At 30.3% G+C, this 7103-nt stretch overlaps 1 long non-coding RNA gene across 2 annotated transcripts in view; it reads right to left on the minus strand.

The window, feature by feature from the left end:
- Window positions 1–6707: 6707 nt before the first annotated feature.
- Window positions 6708–7103, minus strand: part of LOC107866110 — a 4211-nt gene continuing 3815 nt past the window's right edge. For both annotated transcript variants that reach the window (XR_007053696.1, XR_007053697.1), the window contains one exon: window positions 6708–6968. This is a non-coding gene — a long non-coding RNA (uncharacterized LOC107866110). The remainder of the gene's footprint in view (window positions 6969–7103) is intronic.

The following is a 7103-nucleotide window of genomic DNA, read 5'->3' on the forward strand; positions in this document are numbered from 1 at the left end:
CCACAAAAAGCAGAGGAATAGTTACAATTAAATAATTTCCAATATGCTTGATGTTGACCAGAACATTACGGTCTTTCTATGTTATCCAAAGGTTTAAAAAATAGTACTAGTAATAACAATATTAAATTAAACAATATATATAGTACTACCATATAAAAATGGCACTAAGCTCATCATTTTCCTAAAGTGCTACTCTTTAATGTTAAGTCACTTTTCCTGGTAGTGTCTTACTTCCCCCGTTTCAAAATAATTGATCCATTTTTACTTGATACTTCTCTTAAAATAATATTTATTAAGAGTTTATTTTATCAAATTAGCCTTATTAATTATGTTTTGAAAATATAAATTTAAGTAAATATATTTTGTTTAGTTATTTAATATTGAGGGTAGCATTGGAAGAACATAACAAAATGCTCTTGCTTTCATCAAAAGAGACAACTAAATTAAAACAAATATTTTTAGAAAGAGGACCAACTAAAACGAAACGGAGGGAGTAATTTGTTTCTTTATTTCTTTACCTAACATTTTATTTTCTGAAATCATATATTTGACGGATCAAATTAATTTGAGGAGGGAAATATAATGTAATATATTAACTATCAAAATTTTCACTTTGTTGGTTATAATTTAATGCGTAATATAATGTAATATATTAACTATCAAAATTTTTACTTTGTTGGTGATAATTGGATTCGTAGTATTGTAGTTCTTTCTCTTTTTTTTGTTTAATAAATAACTTAACCATGCATATAGGCTCTAGGAATGGATTCTACATGGATACAATAATGTGTGAGCAACACATTCCCCCCTATCCCATGTTATTTCTTATTTTCCCTGTCGTTTAACGCAAGGTATCTTTCAGTCCTTCACATTCTAATTGCCAATAGATATATTCTAAGTTCCTTGGCAATTTACTAATGATTTGCTATAATATTCCACAAAAGATCAACATGGATTGTGAGGATGGTTTGAGATCCCCTCCATCTAATTAAGATGGTCTTGAATTTCAGTCCATAAAAATGAAGAAAAAAAAACTTTTGGGTCTGCCCCCCCCCCCCCCCCCCCCCCCAAAAAAAAAAAAGAAAAAGAAAAGGGTTTTGCAATATGATAATTTCAGTATCGAATACAAGAGTAGAGCTAGCTTAGGTTCAAAGGCGGAGACGGATCTACAGTAGGCATAAAAGGTTTTCGGAAAGCCCCTAACTTTTAACAAAATTATAATTATGTTTAGAATACTGTTAACGTATAATAATAGGAACCCATAGCGAAAGATGGTGGATGGTCCACCATTGTTAAGGAGCCAGCGAAATCCGGTCTTTCCACGTGACGACACTATTCGAACACCGAATGAAAAACATTTAAAAAAAGAAAAAATGCCCCACAGCAAAACTTTTTTGCGTTTCGTCCTCACCTTGACATATAATTGGATATCAAGGATTTTGCCATTTAGATCCTTTTATATCATGAGTAATTTGTCTTTATTCAGTTCATCAAGATAAGGAAGAACTTCTGGTATTGCGTCTATACTTGTAACCAATTTTCCGTACACATAAAAAATCATTTTTGAAAATCAAATGACGTAACAGGATCTCTCTTTTAAATTGTTATCTAATTTTCAGGAAAGGAAGATAGACACATGTTGAATAGAAATTAACAAACCGTAATCAAAGTCGGATCCAAAATTTAGATTTGTTGGATTCAAGCTTTAAATTCTTACCGTTGAAATCCATTCAATATGTTGAAATGCTACTAAATTTTTCATATGCGTTTATGATTTATGTTGAAGTTATCGATTCAATTGATCCTATTTAACAAGGTAGCATACACCTTTAGATCTGTAATTTTTTCATAATTCAGAAATTGATGATATATTCGATTCCTTTAGGTCTTGGATGAAAAAAGAAAAAACTTTGATATACGGAATTATGGAATCAAAGCCTAAAGTTGAAATAGTTATTTATTTATTTATTTATGGACATTAAAAAGAGCTTTAATGGGTGACCTTTAACAAGGGAGAAAAGTCGTGCAAATATTTTATAAAGTACTAAACAAATTATACATAACAAGAGTGGCTAAGGAAGATGCACGTTGACACCAAAAAGGATACGTCTAAAATTTATTTGCATAGGTTGTTTGTATTAAATTAATAAATTCATCGTATAAATTAGAACACATATATATATATATATATATATATATATATAAAGAAAAATATATTACTTAACCATGGTTATATATACCATATATATTTTCATTTTACTAAGCTGATTAACTATGATAAGTTAAATAGGTATAGATATAAATAAGTATCTAATAGTCATTTCAATGGACTTATAAAGTGGTGATGAGGGGTGATATCACTCTTTAGACGAAAAAGAATGACCAATTTGTTATAAATGTATTTACATTATATTGAATGCCTATCAAGATCTAATAAGATCTATCAAGATCTAGTTATATCTATCAGGATTTGAAGTATCTGTCTTTTAGTCAAAAATTAGGAGTATTTTCCCCTATAAATAGAGGGGGTTTGTTCATTGTATTCTCAATCATATAATCCTCAAGGATCCCAAGAGAATCTTTCAAGAAATAAGAATTATTCTCTCTTCTCTCTCTACTCTTGTTCTTCTCTATTTTATATTTCATAACACATTATCAACATGAGATTTTAATCAACTGAGTAAAATCATCCAACATTATTTAGAGTTAAGATATATTGGCGGTAGCCATAGTTAAAGATATATTGGTGGGTAACCATTATACCGGATGTGATTGAGTAATGCTATCACTAGCAAAGTTACCACATCACAACCCAATTCACATGACTCTCCAAAGTATTAATTTTGTTTTGCAATTATATGTCAGATACATTTATGTTTATATCTAAAAAAAAAAAAGGTTCTGATGTGCATGTGACGTGTGTATTGTGGTTATCTACAGGTGACACTTTGAAAACAAGATAGCTAGCAAATTTTTCATGGTTTGCCTTTATGGTTTAATCATGATTATGAATTGCAAAGATTTTCTGCCAGACACATCACTGGATACGATTTGTTACTTTATTGAAATTTTGAAAATGGATCTGTTATTAATTTGATTTATTGGTGAATTTTATTGCACAATTTGATATATTATGTCATTGAAAATAAGATGGTGAATTAATTTCATCACACCAAAAGAGTAAAACATCAGGCTAAAGTTTTGGTGTCTGATGATGATAAAATGTTGGATTAAGTTCCATCAATTTATGTCTAAGACGCCTTATATAAATAAGACGTTGAGTTTGAATCTCAATGCACCATATTAATGATATAATGATGGGGAAGGTAAACCAATATGTTTTTGGTGAAAGACATGAAATTTGTCTCATTGAATATGCTCAATTCCCCGAAGTGAATGTGGTAGCAATACATCATATGCATGCCTCAATTTGCTCCTGAAGTAGCAATATTATGAAAGAGGTTATAAGCTATCATAATTTGATAGGCTTAAGGCACGATTATATTCCATCCTGGGGAATGAGAAACTTATTAATGCAAACGTGCACTTGATTGTGATGGTATCACAACTCACCTCCGAATGAGGCAAAATAACTGAGAAGAGTTATTTTCAAATCTACTTCTAAAGTAGTAAATCTGAAATTGATTCATGTAACAGTAAATCTGAAATTTACTAAAGTAAAAACACATATCATGGTAAACTTGGAGTTTACTAGATTAAAAGTTCATAAATTGATATGAACGATTGCGACATCCCAAAGATGTGTATACTTAGTATTGAACATATATTGAAGAATTCAAAAATTCTTAATGAACTTTAATGTTGCTTGTTCTCATGATAAGTTGGTTAGACCAACTAATGTTGGGATTGGATCCCTTAAATCTGAAAATTATAAAAGGTGAATAAGAGCCCGTTCACCTATCATGTGATATGTTGAAAAGATGCATCAATAAGATGATCACATGTACCTTCATTGTCAATAACATACGTTTGACATTCATAAAGTTACTTGCTCAATATAAATTGAGCATAATTTTTAGATTGTGTAATCAAGATAATTCATCTTGATGATGATAGTTTAGCATTGAATGTCTTTCATAAATAGCTGAACCATTACTAATGAGAACAAAGTTTCATGTATTGGTATGAAATATGATATGTTGCATACAATAACACTTGTATGCATTAGACCAATATATTATGATTATTTCTTCCCTCTCAATTGGTTCAAGGTCAGGAACCAACTATTCCATCTAATAATTTTGATGTGTGGTATACGATTAATAAATATACCATGATGCATAAAGATGGATTTCTCAAAAAAGATGGAGAATGTATGTTAGTTTTCCTAACATAAGGGGGAGATTATAAGCAGCTATGAAATATGTTAGGAATTATTACCAGATCTTCATTCAAAAGATAATTCAAGTCAAATGCCGAAAATATCTTATATTTAAGCTGCAAGTGCTCCTATTTTGTGTCCCTAAAGGACAAAGTCTCTGCATGCATGAAGCATGCTAGACTTATCGGTTCCAAATGAAATAATTGTTGAAAAATAAGGAACAAATTATAATAAGAAGACAATGTGCTCTTGAAGAGCCTACGACATAACACTTCATAAAACCTTATGAGTGGTTCAGGTACCTGAAAATAAAGAAGTGATGAGATCTCAAAATGTTATGTCGCATTGTGAACTGATAAAAAATGAAAAACTGTCGATTATATCTTTGATACAATATTAGCGTAATATAGTAAAAGATTACGAGGATCTAAATTCTACGTTAATTTAAGCATGCTGACGTAGAAACATTTATCATGTTAAGTGAAATGATGCATCTTGGTAAGCATAAAACTTATTTGATTTGCAGTCCAGACACTTGAAGATGTCACACATGAAATGTTGAATATTGTCACTGGACAAAATTTATATGAAAACTTCTTTAAGGATTCAAAATATAAAAGTTTCTGGGAATCTTATTGATAATCCTTATATTGTATAAGCTTATAACTTTAAAATTATTGAAACTCTTGGAGAGTTTTCAAAAGCAATAGATTATTTGCTGAAATGAGAAATATATCAAATTGGATTGGTCCCAAAGTACCATATCTTAGTGCAATTGGTGCACAATACTAATGTATCTTGCAAATACTACAAGGCCTGATATATATAACCTTTTCAGTCAATTTATTAGCAAGGTATAGTTCTGCTCCTATTAGGAGACATCGGAATGAGATCAAACACATATTACGGTATCTAAAAAGGGACTATCGATATGAGCTTATTTTTGCAGTCCCGATCTTGTTGATTATGCTGATGTTGGGTATTTAATTAACCCACATAAATCTCAATCTCAAATATAAAATGTATTCACATATGGGGATACTGCTATATCTTGGAGATATACAAAGCAGTCTACCTAGTCACTTTATCAAACCATGCTGAGATAATAATTATTCATGAAGCAAAGCCAAGAATGTGTATGATTGAGGTCCATAATACATCTCATTCAAGAAAAATATGGTTTGAAAATGCGATAATGTACCCATAATTTTATACAGAGATAAAACAACATGCATAACACATCTTAATGAAGGATTCATAAAAGGAGATAGAACGAAGCATACTTCATCAAAGTTTTTCTATACACATGATCTACAAAAGAATGGTGATATTAACATGCAATAGATTCGTTCAAGTGATAATGTGATTGATTTATTCACCAAATCTCCTCCAATTGCAACTTTCAAGAAGATGGTGCACAAGATCGGGATGCAAAAGTTTATTGATGTTTTCATCAGGGGGAGCAAATACATGTTGTACTCTTTTTTCCTTTCAAGGTTTTATTCCACTGGATTTTCCTTGTAAGGGTTTTAATAAGGCAGCCTATATGTGTATTGTTAGAGATGTGTACTATTTTTCCTTCACTAGATTTTTTTCTTACTGAGTTTTTTTCTAGTAAGGTTTTAACGAGGCACATTATCTATCAGTTAGACATTCAAGAGGGAGTGTTATAAATGTATTTGCATTAGAGTGAATGTCTATCGAGATTTAATAAGATCTATCAAGAGAATCCCTATAAATAGAGGAGTTTTGTTCATTGTATTCTCAATCATATAATCCTCAAGGATCCCAAGAGAATCCCTCAAGAAATAAGAATTTTTCTCTCTTATCTTTCTACTCTTTTTCTTCTCTATTTTATATTTCATAACATAATTTAAATTTTTGAGTCTTGTTTGCTTATACATAGTAAATATCTAAATTTAAATGGTTCAAACTTATTTTTTAATTAAAATTTAATTGCTTAATAATCTGAATAAATTTGAATTGTTGAGATCTTGAATAAACTTTTAATATCATTAGGAAGTTTTTTTTTTTTTTTTTGGTTTTTGCCGCCAAGAATTTTCACCATTACTCTAAGGCCTAACCCATCGCCAGCCCCTGAACTTGGCACCAACTTTCACTTAGACACCTCAAGTGAACGTTTTTCACTTTTAACACCTCAAGTAGCAAAAAGTGTGTCATTCTGACACCTTTTGCTGATTCAGCAAAGAGAGTGTATTTAAACGCGTTTTGAGGGTATTTTCATAATTTTTGAGGGATATTTTCATAATTTTGGAGTTGCCTTCTCCACCTAACTTTCTCCACACAACTTTCTTTATCCTCCATTAATGGAGGTTAATGGAGGTTGAATTTTTCAAGAATGATAACAAAATTTTACTCCATTAACAAAATACCCACTCCATTAACATACCTACAAGGCTACAACAACAATACACACCATGAACACCAAATAATATTCCTTTCATTAATCAATGACATCATTAACACAAAAAAAATAAAATTATCAACACTTAATTAAAAAAACAGAATAGGCCAAACACATTTTTTCCTTCTCTTTCTTCCTCATTCTTTCGATAATCCATTTTTTTTCCTTTCAAGCAGCTGCCAGGTTTCTCCAGTTAATTCGCTATTTGAGATAAGAAATAAAGTTAATTCCCTATTTGAAAAATAAGAATGGTTAATTTTAACAAGAATAACAAAAAATTCCTTCTTTAAGAAACAAGAAATCAAGAAATAAGAATGGTTGATTTTCCTTTATGTT

This window comes from Capsicum annuum, chromosome 3 (genome assembly GCF_002878395.1).
Source record: "Capsicum annuum cultivar UCD-10X-F1 chromosome 3, UCD10Xv1.1, whole genome shotgun sequence".
NCBI classification, from domain to species: domain Eukaryota; kingdom Viridiplantae; phylum Streptophyta; class Magnoliopsida; order Solanales; family Solanaceae; genus Capsicum; species Capsicum annuum.